General features: G+C 35.6%; 1 long non-coding RNA gene across 1 annotated transcript in view; it reads left to right on the forward strand.

The window, feature by feature from the left end:
• LOC107308413 overlaps window positions 1-13051 on the forward strand; it is a 131427-nt gene extending 118376 nt beyond the window's left edge. The window contains exon 3 of the long non-coding RNA XR_004306179.1: window positions 12814-13051. This is a non-coding gene — a long non-coding RNA (uncharacterized LOC107308413). The remainder of the gene's footprint in view (window positions 1-12813) is intronic.
• Window positions 13052-18387: the final 5336 nt, after the last annotated feature.

Here is an 18387-nt window from a genome sequence, read left to right on the forward strand (position 1 = left end):
TGTGTTGGTACATGACAGCAATCATTTCCTTGTTAATTAAGCAGAGAAGAACTGTGAACAGTTAGTTTATTTTTTAAAATTATTATTATGTTTTTCCCCACAAAATGCCTTAGTTCATTGTTTGTCAAACTTCAGCTTAAATTTTACAGTGCTGCCTTTAAGATATTAATAGAGAAAACTGAAAGAAAAGAAATTTTTCTGATTAAGGAGAACTACTGCTTTCTGCATATCTCTTGAATCGTTGCCTTTGCATTCCTATGCAAGTGATCAGTAAACTGTGAGACTCTGGGGAAGAAGCATATCAGGTCAGGAAGGAGGAGTAAAGACATAGTGATTCCAATGCAATGTTGTGCATTGCAAAAATGTCTGGATATGCCCTGCAAAATCTTTAGGGATCTTTTCATACCGTGTGTTTGTTTTTGGTCTCCCGAGCAGCGGGACTCATGTTGGCCATGAAGAGAGTGAGATGATAGGCAACTTCATTCATACAGCGCTTTGTCTTTCAGAACCATTCATTAGCAAATGTAGCACTGCACTGTCAGAAGCTACATAGATTTTGGTTTGCATGAAATTTATAAGATATGAGTTCATGTCTGCTCACAGCATGGGAGGTATGTTTCACCATGCTCATTATACAACAGGTAAATTATTTCCAAGAGCTCACAGAGCACTAAACATTGCAATGGAAATTCATGCTTCAGCATGGCATGAGATTGGAGCTTCTTTCTGAACTGAACTCTTAATATCTTTACAATATAAGGGAATGTTAGAATTTTTATTTTTTGTGCATAGAAAATGGATCCTTACTCTTAGAAGCAGTATCTTGCAACAGCTCAGTTCTACAAACTTTTATATATGTGATTAGCTTTATTCATCTGAGAGGTTTCTTTTCAGTTCCATGGGAACACTCACCTTAGGACTGTATTAAAGCTCATAAGAGTTAAAAGTTCATCTCTGAAATAAAAATAAGTTTTGAATTGCATGAAATATATTGATCTATGGCCTGTTAATCAGATGTGAACACTGATACTTTGACCAAGGAGACGTAAGGAGAAAGAAGTGATTGTTACTGACTGTAACTCACCCAAGCGTCTTACCTCAAGGCAAAGCCTGAAGGCACATGAAATTTTCAAAGAGCCAGTATCAACAATTTTCCCTTTCCATGGATCATCACTGCTGTTAGATCACAGTTCATGACTCTGGGGCTGAAAAAGGTCACATAATTTGCACAGAATCTTCTATTACTTGAAGTAGAATGTAGTTAGTATAGCTCAGAGTGACTTATAAAACATAAATGAGAATGTGGACACACTGGGTATAATTACTTTTAAAAATCCAGGTTTTCTTCATTCACCATAGAACTTTAGAAATAGAAATATTTTAAGGAAATCTGTGAATGAATAAAAAATACTGTGCTATTCATCTGTTCATTACTTTTCTTAATTAATTAGAAATTCTCTGGTATTTTTCCTAAGAAGAAACAGACACAGTATAAATGAATTCTGGATTGGAGATAATATTCTCTCTGTAGAATTCATAGTTTTTGAGGCTTACTTCTTCTAAAATAACTTATTTGATTTGCAGTTCTTCTATTCAGACATTGTATTTAAAAACACAAATGTAATTGAATATCTGGGACTCTCTTTCTAGTCTGTATCCTCTGTGAGAAATAGAATAGAAATGTCTCAAATGCTATGCTAACACAACCTAGTCTACATTTATGATTTTTGTTTAGATTCTTTCATAGGAACCCCTCTGGAACCTTTTCACTGGGAGATAACATGACAACCTACAGTTAACAGCAGTCGAGATTTGTTTTCTCACCATCTTCAGTTCCATGATCAAAAGTTGTCAGGATTGAATTTTCTAATGTATCACCTGTTGTGCTGCCAATGCTCACTTTTCAGGGGATATTTGTTTACAGAGCACACACAAGACCTTTTCAGTGGAACAGATTGTTCACAATTATCATTCAAGCTATGACTTTTTGCAGAAATGTGAGGCAAAATATACATATTCTGGACTAAGACAAAATTTTCTTGGACATCTGTCTGCCTTCAGATATTTAACAGTCTTCTGTCTGGCTAACCAATTATTTGAGTTCATTTTCCCCATTTTCTTATCCTGGACTGTTGCTTTTGGACAATGGAGCAAGAAACACTTGCACTGTTTGAACATTCATCAGTCGTCTGTTACACACACCTCCTTTGTTCGTCTCAGTCACTAAACACTCAGATCTCTTTAATCATTCATGCCTCGGAAATAAACAAATGAGTATTGTATATCCCTTCCACAGCTGATTTACTATACTAAGGAAGATCAGGAATATCTAAGGGTGTCTAAGACTGTTTTAAACCAAATATTTCTGCTAAGAACTGTCTGGTTGTTATTGCTGGAGGAAAACATTCTCTGGAGAATGTTATCTTGAGATATTACATTTGTAAGAATCATCACTAATAGAGCATACATTTGACTTTGCATTATTTTCATTGATGCTTCATCCACTTCCTCCCTCTGTTCTTTGTTTATTGTCAAATACACATTTCATTTTGCCAGTCCCTAACATCTCTTCTCAATTGAATGCTTTCTTCTTCTTTTTCATTTAGTCCTAATGCATACAGTTCTAAAGTTTTGCACTGCTTACATATGTTATTTTCCTATTTTTATTTTTTATTTTTCCCAGTATCTGCTTTTCTCCCTTCTTCTCTCCAGGTAACATATTTTAAGGGAATTTTTGTAAACCTTTCCTTTACCTATAGCTATCTGCATTTCAACATGCTATACTGAGCAGGATAAAGTGCATTTTGCTTTGAAATTCCACTGCTTTTCCATATAACTTCTTCACAGAGGCTGAAACATTGAATTAATTTTAGTGTGTGTTGCATATGTATAATATGCATTAGTTATACTTTAGCATGCCCCGGTGGCACAAGTGGTAGGAATGCTGCATTGCAACACCGGAGACCCAGGTTCAAATCCCCCCTGTGGCGCAAGTGGTAGAAGTGCCGCTCTGCTACACACGAGGCTCAAATCCCGGGGGGCTGGACTTGATGATCTCTAAGGTCCCTTCCAACCCGCACTAGACTATGATACTATGATACTATGATACTATTTACATATAGAAAAAAAAAAAAAAGAATATAATGGAGTGGAATAGGGACGACAAAACTAGAATGGAAATATGATGCCAGTATTATGGCATGGAACTGAACATACATCAGCTTTTTATTATGTTTCTCTTCAATTCAGACTAGCATTTGTGGACCCTGTAAGGGTATGAGTAGATGCAGGGAAGTATTGACATTGTATAAATTTGTGCCTTTAACTTAGAGTCCTAAATCAGCTAGGAGGTCATCATGACCCTTTGGGAAATCAAGAACTCCAGCAAGGATAAAACAGCCTAGAAGACTGACCAGAATAACATTTGTGGCAGCTATGTTCTTTACACAAATTCTGTGAAAAACTATGACCTATTCATTCCTAGCTGAAATTAAGGACTTGAGGTTTTCTTCCTCTGACTTCATACCCTTTGATTTGTGTACATATGTTGGGACACAACTGAAAAGCCTACTATTAGCTTAGGAAGGACAAACAGTGCTTTAATTTGATTTTGCTTGTTAATGTGAACATTATTCTTTTCATTTGATGGCAAGTTGAACATGAATCACCAGTGTGCCCTGGCAGCCCTACCCTGGAGTGCATCAGACAGAACACTGTGAGCTGGTCAAGGAAAGGGTCTGTCCTATTCTGCTCGGCACTGGTACTGCCTCACCTTGAGCACTGTCTGCAGTTTTGAGCAGAACAGTTTAGAAAGGACATAAAACCATTAGAGAGCATCCAAAGGAGAGCTACAGAAATGTTGAAGTGTCTAGAAGGCATGGCATATGGGAAATAGCTGAGGCCCCTTGGTTGGTTTAGCCCAGAGAAGAGGTGTCTGAGGGGATGGTGTACAGCTTCTTACAAGGGGAGCTGAGGAGCAAAGCTGAGCTCTGTTCTCTTATGAAAGTGATTGATAGGACCTGAAGAAATGACAGGGAACAGGCTCCCCAGCACAGTGGTCATGGTACCAAGCCTGCTGAAGTTCAAGAAGCATCTGGGCAACTGCAGACATCACAGAGTTTGAATTTTGAATGGTCTTATGTGGATTCAGGAGTTGTAGTTGATCATTGTTGTGAGTTCCTTACAATTTGGGATATTCTGATTCTATAATTAACTCCAGTTTTCAAGTCAAGTAGCCAGTTTGAGATAAATCTATTCATATTGTCTGTGATATGATAGATAAATTTAAGGAAATACAAATTTTTGTTTTATATCTGTGCTTAGTAGTGCCCTGTACAGTGATTTGCTCAGCTACAATTACAGCTTTAACCAATCATTTTAATGATTACGTTGCCGCTCATTATTTGGTTTGGAACCTAGTTGCACTAATGTTTCCAAAAACAAGCTTTGCATTCCTTCAGAGTAGGGAGATAAAGCATGATGATCAGACATAAAGGGTTCTCACAGATGCATTCAGCTTCTGTCACCTTTACTCTTGTTTAGCAGTACCTTATGCAACAGCAGTTCTACACGTGAAAGGATGACTCACAGAACAGAATATTGCATTCTCTGATCAAAGTTGACAATACATCCTTGAGATATCAAATGTGACAGAATTCAGCAGGGAACCTTTTAAGGGGGAAGATTTCATAGCCAACAGTCATGTTTCACATATCAGGAGATTAATACTCCATATAACATAATCTCCAGCAATGTTGTCTCAAATAAGTATAAGGTTGTATCCAGTTTGCAAAGTTGAGTGCAGACCTGTTTCTTCAGAGAGAAAACTTTTCATGATTTCTTGTAATTAGCATTGTTGGGAAAAAAAAATTAAAAAATGATGAGCTTATTGGGTGCATGACTCCAAGCTTATTTACAGATAACACTCGGACTTGAAAAAATATGTTTGTTTTACATTATACATTACTACAAAGTAATGCAAGAAAGCATGTAGCTGAGAATGTTCAAATCTCAAATGAAGAAGTCATTAAAAAGTGATGGTCTGTGTGAGGCAAAACCATTAGCACAATATCCTGCAGGATACAAAAAGCAGACTAGCAGTAATTACAGGAAAAATCAATAAGCGTTTCTCATGCCTTTCTGATCAAAACTGTAGCATGATATTAGAAACCTGTGAAACATAGGGGTACCCATTTAGTCTTACTTAGAGATAAATAATGCTTATCAAATCAGTCATATTCTCAGCACTTGCACAAGTCCCTGGTCTCCAGCAATGAATGGCATCTCAGGAGAAAAATTTCTTTGTCATACTCACATGGGCTGTATGCTAAAAAGAAAAGTGTATGAGGGAGTGACACACTTAAGTATTCAAAAGTGAAAAGAAAATATTACATTTGAACTTTTAGAGGTAAATGTTACACTGCAGGATTTAATCCTTCTCTCCTGCTGTTGTGTAAATGAATAACTCCTCTGATTTATCAGACTGACTCCACATGAATCTGTTGCAATATGAGAAACAAGTCTAGAGGGTACAACTAGCGCATGTTTTGCATTATAGCTATTAATTAAAAAATAAATGAGACTTTAATCACTGTTACTGAATTGTTGCTCTTCAGAACTGTCATTCAACCCCAAAATACTAATGGCCTACAGACTTCACAGTCATATATCAGATTGCAATTTTGTGCTTAAAATAATTATTTTTAGGAATTATATTTATTTTCCCTTTACCCGTGGAACTAACTACTTTGTTATGGGAAACTGGGTTGCTTTTCACAATGGAGAGATTAAGGATCACGTTCTAAATTTCAAGCATCTTTATAGGAACAAAATGTTCTATGACTTATATATCATCCTATGCCTTTGTATCTGGTGTGGCAAAGTAAAATATACATTGCAATTTACTTGCATTTATTCAGAAAATAATTAAGCTGTGCATTCATGGTATATTGACAAATGTAGTTCCAGCTCCTCAAGGAGCTGATTTATCACAGAACTCATGAGAAAGCTATATTTTGAATCATATCCCAAAGTTGACATATTCTGGATAAGCCACTTCAAATGGAAATTAGCTTTAAGCAACTCCATTCAGGTTTTGTTCTACCAGGGCCTTTTTCTTCCTTGAGTCTTCCCTACATAAATACACTATGCCCAAGTCAACTGCCTGGAAGACATCAGACAAGTATTCCCCTGTGCCACAAATTGGAAAACTTCAGTCTTCAGGTCAGTTTGAGGAACACTATGATATGAAGAAAATGTCTAACTGCTAACTGCTATAAGCACTAGAAATTACAGTCAGTCTGTAAAACCCATTAGGGATTATTTAAGTCTCAACTCGGAGAAAACACTGTAAGTTTCCATAAATAAATTAGTTCATTGCTTGTTGATCTATGTTTACTTCAGTGAAGTTCAGAGGCACAGAAGTTTTAACACTTTGGTAACAACTGTAAAAATGAAAAATCGTGTTCTAAAGTGCTTACATAAAATATTAAAATAACATAAAATGTGAAATATCTAGCATATTCATTTAACAAAATCCTTAAAAAAAGGATGCTAAAATTTGGACAATGTTAAATGTACTTAATTTCATTCACCTCCAAAGTTTCACCACAGATCAGTTGTCTTCTAGGACATAGCCTAGGCAAGGAATAGAAAGTTTACCTACTGTCATATGAGAATAGCTCTTAGTAATGTTTATTTTGGTAATTAAGGTCGAACAGACACAGAATTCTTATTTGAGCATAAGAAAAAGTACACCTGATCACTTTACCTGGTGAAATTCAGTATAAGCTTATATTTTCAGCATGCTGCTCATTACAAGAGTAAATTGGAATAACCTAGTGGCTAAAATGTGATTGCTGTCATCAGAGTTTTAGAGATTCGCTTATGTATAAATGCTTCAAAAATTACAGATTCTTAAAATAAGATACTCAACATCACTAAATAAAACAGGCCTATTTCTTAATGTTAAATGTTAAATTTTATGTGTACCATAAAGCAGATCTATTTTGGATTGAGTTCTTAATTTAATTATGAGATTGTCATTCAACTTTATATCTGAAAATAGAAGCCTAGAAATTTTTATGAGCATGTCTACTATGTATATGCACCTCCTACTAACTTCATTAGAAACAGTGGGTATCCACAACATGCAGGATTAAATGATAAGAACCGGAGTGGATTAGAAACATCCACCTCACAATTCACAAATTGTCAAATGTTATTATGCTAAACACAGTGATCTCCAGACTCAATAATTTGTGCAGGTAACACATCATTATAGTCATACTGGTCTGCATCCTCACACATAACCTGACTTTGTGCTACAACACACACACCAAGAAAGTAATTACATTAATTATAATCCATTTATAAGATTGTAGATTTATAGACCAGAAGAGACCACACTAATCAAATAATCTGACTGCTTTTGTACTACAGACAATATATTTGCCCAGAAAATCTTACACCAGACTGAGGTTTCTTCTATCAACTAAGAGTAACTTCTGTTAGGGTGTCTAATAAAACTTGTAGATTACTACCAACTGTACCACAGTGTGTCACAGGCCTTCTAAATATATTCTGATTTACCTTAATGTTCAAACCAATATTTTTGTCTAGTCAGTACACTGTCTCTGCTAACCTGTTACATATTATTCTACTTGCAAGCATAATTCAGCTTTTCCATGTGTGATGCACAGGTTGGTGTCAGTGACATTCTAGGATACACTGGTCTGACTACAATTTATTTATTTTTTTTACTATTTTTATTTTTATTTTTTTAATATTCAGTGCAAACACATTTATAAAAAATCAAATATCTTACCTTTAAACTTCCCAGAAGATTACTTTGCATCACAGTCATTAACAGACATCTTTTCTTCATGTAAATCTGTTCTGCCTATTTTGTACACCAATCAATTCACAGTGCAAAAATTGATAGATACTAAATTGATCATGTAATCAAACTTACATAACAAATGTTTTAAACTTGTATGTCTACATTGCACACAAATATCATAGCACAGGTTATTGTGTTAGCTCTACTTGTGCAAAACATCTAAACTAAATGTTATAAAAAGAAGAATCTCTTATCACTTTTACACCACTCACCATTCTCTGGCCCTCAAATGAAAAGAACTAGGGAAAAAAATTTTCTTTGGTAATGCCACAATTGTTCTGATGAGTGACTACTCAAAATTCAGCAGCAATATAACTGAGGATGAAGTAATAAAGGCTCACTGAATATTGAAAATCTGGCAGTTCAGTGGTTCAAAATTTAAAAGAAAGTGTTTATACTGTGGACAAGTACACAATTTATAATGGCAACAAGACTTGTCACTGTAAATCTTTTATATATTTCCTGTACATCTTTCAACTCATCATTAAAATTCCATAGGAGTCTCAGATATTGTGCAGCACTGCAGGAAAGTTATCAGGAAAGTTATCATGCTTAAAAATTTTTTCATTACACTATCATCCCTATTGCTTTGCCAACCTATATCGATATCCCAGCACTTCCTATATCAGTATATAAACTTTTGGGCCTGAGAGCATTTTTCAGCTCCTGGGTCTTGCTGTATGGGTGGCTCTCCTCCCTGTTTGGATTCAAAACTCTGAGATGCAGCATTTCTTTTTATCTTGCCAATCTTCTCAATAGGAATTAATGTCATAATCTGGGAAAAACAAACAAACACATATAGTCTTGTCTCCTACCGTCTATGTAACATTTTGTTGACGAGAACAGTTATCAGACACATAAGCTTAGCTGGTTCAAGTTAGCCATAGGACAGTACAAACTGGAAGAGACCACAGGAGGTTCCTAGTTCAACTTGATACTCAAAGTAGGGTGAGTTTTAAGAACAGCCAAGATTGCTCAGGAATTTACCAGGTCTTCGTAGTGGTGTAACCTGGCAGCAGCTCAACACCACGTAGCTATTCACTCACTCCTCCCCAGCTGGGATGAAAGAGAGAACTGGAAACAAAAATGGAATTCAGGATTTAAGATAAAGGCTATTTACTAAGAAGAGAAAAATGGAAACAAAAATGCAATATTAACAATATATAGTGTCATGGTTTTGTAATTTTGTAATTTTGCTATCAGTATTCCACATCATAACATCATGTAAAGTATGGATACTTCTATTGAATGTGCAGTCCACAGAAGAAGACTACATATCCCAGAGAACAACAGGGGTAATGATAAGTCATGGGTCCAGGGCGCTATATAATCTTGTTCCCAGGCTGGAGTGCCCTCCTTCTTCTCTCGAACTTCTCGGAGAGTGGGAAGCATTCCAGCCATGTCGCCTAGAGCTCACAGTAGGCCTCTCAGTTTTCGGGGACTCTCTCTCTCTGTTTCGTTCGATTTGTTACCCTCAAGTATATTATATTGTGTTATCTTGTATTTTGATATCATATTTAGTAAAATAGGCTTTTCCTCCTTAGATTGCTGCTGTTTTTATCCCATTCTCCTTTTCCCCCTCCTTTCCGGGCCCTGGGGGGGGGGGGGCCCACAGGGTGGCTTCCCCTGTCACGGGCATAGGTAAATCTAAGTAACCCGTGACATATAGCCACAGTACAACTACTTGCTACATGCTGACTGATACACAGAAACAATATAGTGCCCTATCAGTAGTAGTACAAGGTCTCACTACCAACCAGTGTCTCACAGCTTCTAAGAAGAGGCTGCCTCCAGGCAACAACCCATAACTTTATGGGCTTCTGCATGATGCTGCATGGCATGGAGTAACTCCTGGCTTAATTCAGGCTCCTGTCCTGGCTCTGTCAAACCCCAGGCTACCAAGCCATAAAAGAGGTTACACTTCCCTGCTGAGTAGCTGGGATTGGCCTGGCTGTGCTTCTGTTACTCAGCAACAGTTTTGGTCTGCTAATAAAGTTGTCTTAGATGAAACCAGGACAGTCTTGAAAATCAAAGAAAATGGAAAGTGTTTGGCAAGTGCCCATTCTTCTGATATCTGACCATAACTCTATTGTTTCATCTAATGACTGTTGACTCTTACCATCCAGCCATACCTTACTGTGTAGTGTATTGGCAGCTCTCAATTTGATTCCATCTGTAAACTTGTCAGGAGTATGCTTAATCCTATCAATCACTGAGCAGCTGATTTTGTGGATGTAAAATAATGAAGCAGAGGTAACAAATCCAGCTTTAAGATTCTTTCTGTTCAGTTATCACAAGCATCCAATTAAGTCCAACCACACAAAATAATTGTATTTGCCAATGGCAGTAAAATGTTGTACATTGTACAGCCTAAATGCAGAGGTGACTATAAGATAAGCTACTAGAGTTCAGCATCATTTAGCTACCAGGAATGATATGCAGAAATTTAATTTAAGCTTGGATAGAAAAAAGTAGTCATCCTTGAAGTGTGTGTACTTTGGGTAAAACAGAATTTTAATGCTCTTATATGTTGTCAATACTCATAATCGAATACAATTGTGCCTAGTAAAGCAGGCTTACCAAAAAGATTGTGTTGTTGTACAGCAATGAGGCCACTGATCCCTTAAACCATATTTGAATGTACAGTTTTCTAAGATTTGTTCAACAGCTGAAAATCTCACCCTTGGAGTTAACAGGAGGTTTTTCTTTGAGTGGGATTTATATTTTGCCTGCCAAATAAGAGTGTTCACTAAAACTTCAACACTGTAAAAAAGTCTACTTAAAGCATTTAATTACTAAAGAAGGTCTTAAAGTAGAGTTGGCATATTTAAATGGAGGATACCCTTTATTCATCTTCTCTGTTTTTCAGAGACTTAGCAGTGAACACGATTTTGAGGAAAGAATTATTTTGAGAAAAGAACAGAATGATCAAAGAATCATCATGGCTTCTTCACGTTTGGTACTCAAAAAATTGAAATTATGTTTTCATTTTTTCATCACTAACTTTGCACACAAACAACTGATTGAACCCTATTACTTGTGTTGTTTCCTTAAGACGATCATCATGCCTGTCCCAAACCTCATTCAGAGTTAAATGAAATTAGTTAAATGTGTTAAATAAGTTAAATGTGTGCCCTGGTGGCGCAAGTGGTAGCAATGCCACCTTGCAACACCAGGGTCTGGGGTTCGAATCCCCCCTGTGGTACAAGTGGTAGAAGTGCAGCACAGAGGCTCGAATCCCGGGAGTTGGACTCGATGATCTCTAAGGTCCCTTCCAACCCGCACGAGACTATTACTATTACTATTATTACTATTACTATTACTATTACTATTACTATTACTATTACTATTACTATTACTATTACTATTACTATTACTATTCTCATAATGGACAGCTAATATCAAGGGTAGTACCATTGGTTTTCTTTGATGTGAATATCCTTTTAATGGCTTTAGATTCTCTGGACATGACCAGACAGAAAGTGAAATTCAAATCTCACTCCAAAGAAATTTATGAAATTCCAAAGAAATTTATGTATGCATTCAAAATTATTGAGTGCTCTTGGTAATTATTATTATTTTCATAAAGACAAGCTGAGGCAAATAAATATTCCAGAGATATCTCATCACAACCACCTACTAGCTAATCGGCATATACTTTGGAGTATCACCTATGCATACAGAATTATAAACGGAATCTACAAGGATGAGAATGGCACCACCAGTTTTAAAACCATGCAGATAATATGGCTTCTTCTTCTTCTTCTTCTTCTTTTTTTTTTTTTTTTTTTGTAAATTTATTATGAATGCATTACTTGTTCCAAAATTTGTAGTGCTTTCAGTTTTAGTTTTCAGGTTTAGTGTCATCTCAGGTAAAACATATATGGAAGTAGTTCATACATGAAAACTTAGGAAGCTGTGAAATCTGATAGTTGAACGAATTCATATCCCTTTCCAGGTCAGATTCTTCTTCAAGAAGATGATGGGGTTAGGATTAAGATGGTTAGGGTTAGGATTAGGGTTAGGGGTAGAATTAAAAGTTCACAATCATTTTTTCAAAAAAAAAATGTCAGTGCTTCAGACATATTTCTTACAATTATATTACCATAGGCAACATGTTACAGAGCAGCTGGAAGCTAAATCAAGTAGGAACTGCACTGTGCTAGGCCTAATAAAGCAGAGTACAATGCTGTAGTACTAAACGGCAGGATGTAACTGATACAGCCAACCAGAAGGAAAGAGAAAGTAAACAGGAATTTTTGGTATAATGGATCCATTAAGAATGGATCAATGGCTTCAACTGAGGGGGAAAAAAATAAAAAAGCTAGTAACAGCAGATGTTTGATCGTTTGTTTTGTAATTCACCTCAGGAAAACAAACAAGCAAATAAATAAATAAAATTAGACAATCATATCAATCATATCAATGTAGAAATCAAGAGTTCAGTATCTTTGCAGGGAGATATCATATAAGTCTCTGTCTCTAAAATTAGAAAAGCTGCCTATTTTAACAGTGACATTGCCATATCTACATGCTGGCATGAGGACTCACATTTAACAAAATACAGTTAGAATTTCTTAGAAACATTTTTCAAAACCTGGAAGTCATTTGAACTACGATAAATGCATGAATCTAAATTAAAATGCAGAGAGAATATCCAATGATTAATATCTGTGAGAAGATTCATTTGACTTCAATAATGCATTAACAATATATACGAGCTCCAAATAGAGCAAACAGTGTCAGATATTCTGCAGGTTGGAATACTAAACATTTCACTTTCTAGAAAATTGCAGCTGTATCATGAGTCTTTTTTTTCACCCTCCTATGATAGCAGATAGCCTGAGTGATGCTTGGAATGTATTTGATTTAGCAGGATTGAGATAAACAAAATCTGTTTATTTTCATTTTAGATCTAGGATCTGGACACACCATTCACCCGGCTGTGCTGCAGGATGGCAAATGCACTTCTGTCTTCGTGTACAAGCAGGAGAATGAGAACATGGTTAATAAAGCTGCCAACACCTGAAAACCCTGCGCCACCCATGTCTTCTGCGCTTCCTCTCTTGCACTGTGGAAGCTAATGGGATCCACCTGGTTACTGAACGTGTGAAACCTTTGGAGACAGTCCTGGAAACACTTTCTTTTTGAACTGGGTTACAGACAATAAACTCTGTTACAATCCTGTAATTTTAATGATGTCCTGACTTGATATAAGGCATACAGTGAGATCAAAATATTAGAGTACATATATGTACAATATGTACATACTTTTTGAGTCATTAAGCTTTAATAATAATCTTAAATAGATCATGGACTGGATCTCTTTAAACTAATTCTCCCATTTATTTATTTATTTATTCTTCCTAACTCTAATGGCAATGGATGGACAAAAATGTCAAGCATGTACGTTAATATTGAGACACATACACACATAGTTTCCTATTATTTCCTTTCATAGGAAAAGATCTTAAATAGAAATCAACCTATTCATACTGCTGTGTCATATACTGTTGATGTAATTTCTGTAGTGCAGAAGTAATACTAGAAAGTGAACCCAGTATCTTTCTTTTTTATCTTTACTTAATGAAGCAGGCCTTACTGATTAGGAATTTCAGAGATAAAAGACCTTAATAGCTACAGCTCTATCTTTTCCTATTTAAAACATGATTATAGTGTACCAACATATTAACTTAGAAAATATTTTGAATAAGTTGATTATAAAAAGGAACCTTATTTCCATTTTAACTAGATTGTCATTTCATGACTTCTCTCAAACAGTGACAGCACACGAGCAACTCAGCTTTCAGAGATGAATATATCACAATGACCTCCCAGTAATGATAATAATGATAATAATAAATCACCATATGTAAGTTATAGGATGCTCTGCATGGCACTTATCCATTTATCCCTATGTAGCTTTACATAAACGTGAAGCGGATGATTAAATGTGAGTAAGAAATTAACTTTCCCATTCTAATTAGTGGAATGGAGATGTTATTTTGCAGACACTTGGAGATGTCTGCTTTATAATGAATTATTTTTTTGTGATATCTGGAGATGAGACAAACATACCATGACTTTTTCTCCCTACTCAGATACAAAAGACAATAGAAAATTTTGCACGTAAATGAAATCTAAACACAAACACAAGAGGAGTTTGGAGTCACCAGCAGCATACTGAGGAATAAAAAGTGGTATTGCAGCAAAGGAAAAATCCTCATGCTCTACAAGGAAACCTCAATTAGGACATTTTTGCAACTATCCACTTTGCAAGACTCAGTAAAACTGAAAAGCTGAAAGGAGATGACCTAATAAAAATCATTGCCAATTTTTCTCTTATTTCTTTAAATATTGTCTACTGAAACTAAAATTCCCCTTAATGTAGGAACTCTACATGAATATAAAGATCAACAGTAATTTCACTGAGGCTTGGTCATGCTATGAATCAGATATGACCTTCATCTATCACAGCCCTTAAATATGTGTTTGATTTGAAATAAGCAGATAATATCCCTGTGTTCAGAGGTACTATTTACTCTCTTAAACAAGTTTTCATACCCTTTGTAGATTTGGATCTGAGTATTCAGAACACAGAATCTAAAGGATAAAACCAGGCAAAACCTTGCTACTTTTCCACAAACTTAACCTCTGCTCTATCAGCTGCTGGCCTAGGTAATGGAATGATCAATAACTATTTAAAGTTTTAGCCAGGTTAATCATTACACAGAAGCAAGTTGCAGATTAAGTGAAATGCCTGCCTGAGGTATGTGTCTGCACATTTCACACAGCTAGAGATAAACCTTAAACAGTGACATTTAAATTAGTGAACTTAAGTTGAGAATAAACAGTTCTGTAAGTGGAAATCTTTTTCTTATGTTTCCCACCCATCCTCAAATTTGAGAATAGTAAAGCTTATCTTAAGGGCTTTTCATACAGGTACTTAATTTTTTTCCACTTAGGAGATGCTTACATCAGTAATAACAGGTTTTACTTATGTTAATGACACATTAAAATTTCTTCTAAATTCCTTTCAGTAGCCTTCTATTTTCTTTGTGCCATCAGATCTTCTATTTTATTTTACACATCCATCCTTAAGAATCAAATTTCCTGTCTATTAAGTTCTCATATATTTTGAATTTATGTGTTTTTTCCCACTTAGAACTTTTTATTACTCAGTGATGTGATTTCCTAGCTATTGTTGTTTTACCTTATTTATGGTTTCCCTAAACAATGTTGGAAGAGAGAAAATAACATACCAACTAAAATCTATAGCATCATATTGGGAATATCTAGGTAATATGATATCATAGTCCACTGTAGAATTCATAACAAGTCTGACACACAAATCTTAGAAAGAAAAATCTTATGAACAATATTGTTAGCTAATGGCACAACATGAATCTGTTCTGATGAGTTTTGATCTGGTCAATTTTTAGTTTACACCTTAGTGCCAACTTTCTCTGGGATGCTGTGGCTGGACTCCTATGGCATTTTTCTTTCTGTTTGTAAATTATTAAAGGGAAGGTAGCAAGTAGAACAGAGAAAAAGAGAAACAAATGATACAGTTCTGTCTCAGAACCTTCTAGATATTTTGTGTGTTTACTGTATGAGAAGAACTGAATTCTTTAGGTACAGAGGTCTACATCTTATGCTCTAACTTATGGAATCAAGTGTTTAACAATTTCATTGTGCTTGTGTTTGGACACTATCAAAACTCAAATAGCAAGTAGTCAGCCTTGGATGGAAATCTGTACAGAGATTATCTATATTTATGAGGGCTATGTCCTTTGTTCCTGGATCTCCTACAGGACAGAAACCTCTCTGAGGAAAAAGTGGACAGATCAGCTTTAAAAGGGTTGGGATGAGCTCCAGCAAATTCAGGCAGAGAAGTGACAAATAAAAATTGACACTTTCAGGGACTCCACAATTATTTTATTCATGGAACATCTGGGAGTGTGTCTTGAGTGTAGCAGTAAGAACAAGGAATGTCATCTGAGAGATCAGCCATGACTTCCCAAGTCACGTAACAAAAACATTGTAGGCTAGAAACAAAGGTGGCAGGTCAGTTGAGAGTCTGAGACAGTGTTATTTGCTTCCTCCTTAAGGATTATCTAAACTAAGTGATGATTTTAGTGATTTAGTTCATGCAGTTGAGTGCCAAATAAATCTTTTTAGCAATGTAGTAGTGAAACCTCATGAAGAAGACTGACAGTATTTAACTGTTTTCTCCTATGTATTTTCCTGGAACTCAGGATAATAGATATCTTTATTTTTTAACTTGCAAATACAAATAAATCCAGAAAATCCATAGGTACTCAGTAGACAGTTAATAGGAAGACATCTAATGGCTTTTTACTTTTTCCTTTTTTTTTTTTTTTTTTTTTTTCCTGTTTAGACTTACAGAATGCAAATATTTTCTTCTATTCTGAAACAATTTTTGAGTTTTGTAGTATATGACCATTTCTGATTTTATAAGGAAAGCACATCTGCCTTTCCTGTATAGGATAAAAAAGTTGAAGTCATTCTCCTCAGATGTCATTAATCATTTCTATACTAAGATGTTGTAAAGACACTATTCTTTTGAAAAAGCAGCATAGATGTTCAGATTAAAATATTCAGTCTGTTCAAGCTGAAGTAAGCACTGAACTGAAAGTTCTTGTCTGAAATTTACTGTAACACTGTCAAGACATTTTAATATGAACTTTCTCTAAACTGTTCTTCTGGGCATGAAAAGTTCAGTAAACAATGATTAGAAGACCATCCTGAAGAATTCAATTATTTATAGAGTGGGACATCTTCAATAGTAGAAATTACACAAAACAGAATATCCCATAAGTCATTTGGCCATTCTTACAAAACAAAACTTCAATTTCTCTCAGGCAAACAGCCAAACAAAAACAAAATATGAACTTTGCTCGCATACCTCCACATATTTCCAACATGTTTGCTGAAAAGCACTGATGAGAATTCAGGTAAAATCATAGGTTAGGAATCTCACATTTGAGTCTTAGAATTGGTGTTATTATTGCACCTGGAATCATAAGCTAGTTAAGTAGACTCAGTGGTTTATGTCTCAGTTTCTCAGTTTGCAAATCTGAGACAGTAATATCAGCTGACTCTATGGAATGTGTTGAGACGTTTACATTTCATCACTGATTTTTTTTTAATAAGTTGTACTTTTGCAGAGTGTATCAAACCCAGTGTTTGTAGATGTTCTACAAGTGTAGATCTGTAGGTGTTAATCTGACACGCTCAAAAGTAATGATCATATATTTCCCTTACAAAAATACCAAACTTTTTCTAATTGAGAAAAAACAAAAGAGAATACTGAGGCAAGCCATCCCCTTTTCCCTTCTAGTTTAATATCTTGATTAAACTTTGCATTCTATTTATTTATTCAGTATTGTCCAGCAGGGACCCCCAGGCACAAAATCACGAGTAATACCCATTCAAGTAATACAGACTCTTTGTTTTCTTCCACTGTTTCATTTGTCATTTGTTTCATTTCATATACTCATCCAGACAGTTTTAGACATTTTGCTATGGTTTCTTGCTCCTTGGAGGCCTTGATAACCAAAACAATAAGGAAAGTTCAAGACCCACAGTATTACCCAAAGGACTAAAGACACTTATTTGGTATTTACTTTTCTCCATGAACAGATATATCAAAGGGCAGATTAAAATTCTATATACCGATGGTGTCTCAGAAATATAACAAAAATACTTCTTCAATTGCCTTCTGTTTTCAGTAGACACATGATATTTACAGTCATTAATGTATATGTTATTTACAGCATTGTCCTGACTGGACAAAGCCGGTATGAAATTGTCTGCATAGTAGCTGAGATGGTACTGTGCTTTAGATTTGTAAAAAAAATCAATACTGATAACACACCAATGTTTTAGCTGTTGCTGAGCATTGTTTATACTAGTTCAAGGACTTCTCAGAATCTTGTGCTGCACTACTAGCAATGAATCTGGGGTGCTCAAGAAGCTGAGAATTACACAACCAGGAAACTAACTCAAAGTGGCCAAAGGGATACTCCATACTATGCTGCATCATGCTGAGCAGGGGGCCTGAAGCTGTTTGGGAGCTGGCTGGTTGCCTGTTGCTGATAAACAACTATGTTACACAACACTTACTTTGTATAGTCCATCCCTTCTACCCTCTCTCCCTCCATCCCTTCCTTCCTCTCTTCCTTCTATCTGCATTTCTTTCCCTTTATCTTTCTTCTTATTAAGCCATACTATAAATTTTATTCATTTATTTTTCCAGTTCTCTTCTACATAGTCTCGTGAGAGGAGTGAGGGAACAACTGTTTGGTTCTTAGCTGCCTGTTGGGTTAAATAGACCAGGGCTATTTCCAATATGTATTTTGCTTGTGGCTTCCTTGTTGTGGATGCTAAGTAAGATGTACGGCACTATGAGATACCATTTCATTCTGAATTGTCTTGATGTAAGAGAACATTTTCTTTCTTTA

Source organism: Coturnix japonica, chromosome 1, assembly GCF_001577835.2.
Source record: "Coturnix japonica isolate 7356 chromosome 1, Coturnix japonica 2.1, whole genome shotgun sequence".
Taxonomy (NCBI): domain Eukaryota; kingdom Metazoa; phylum Chordata; class Aves; order Galliformes; family Phasianidae; genus Coturnix; species Coturnix japonica.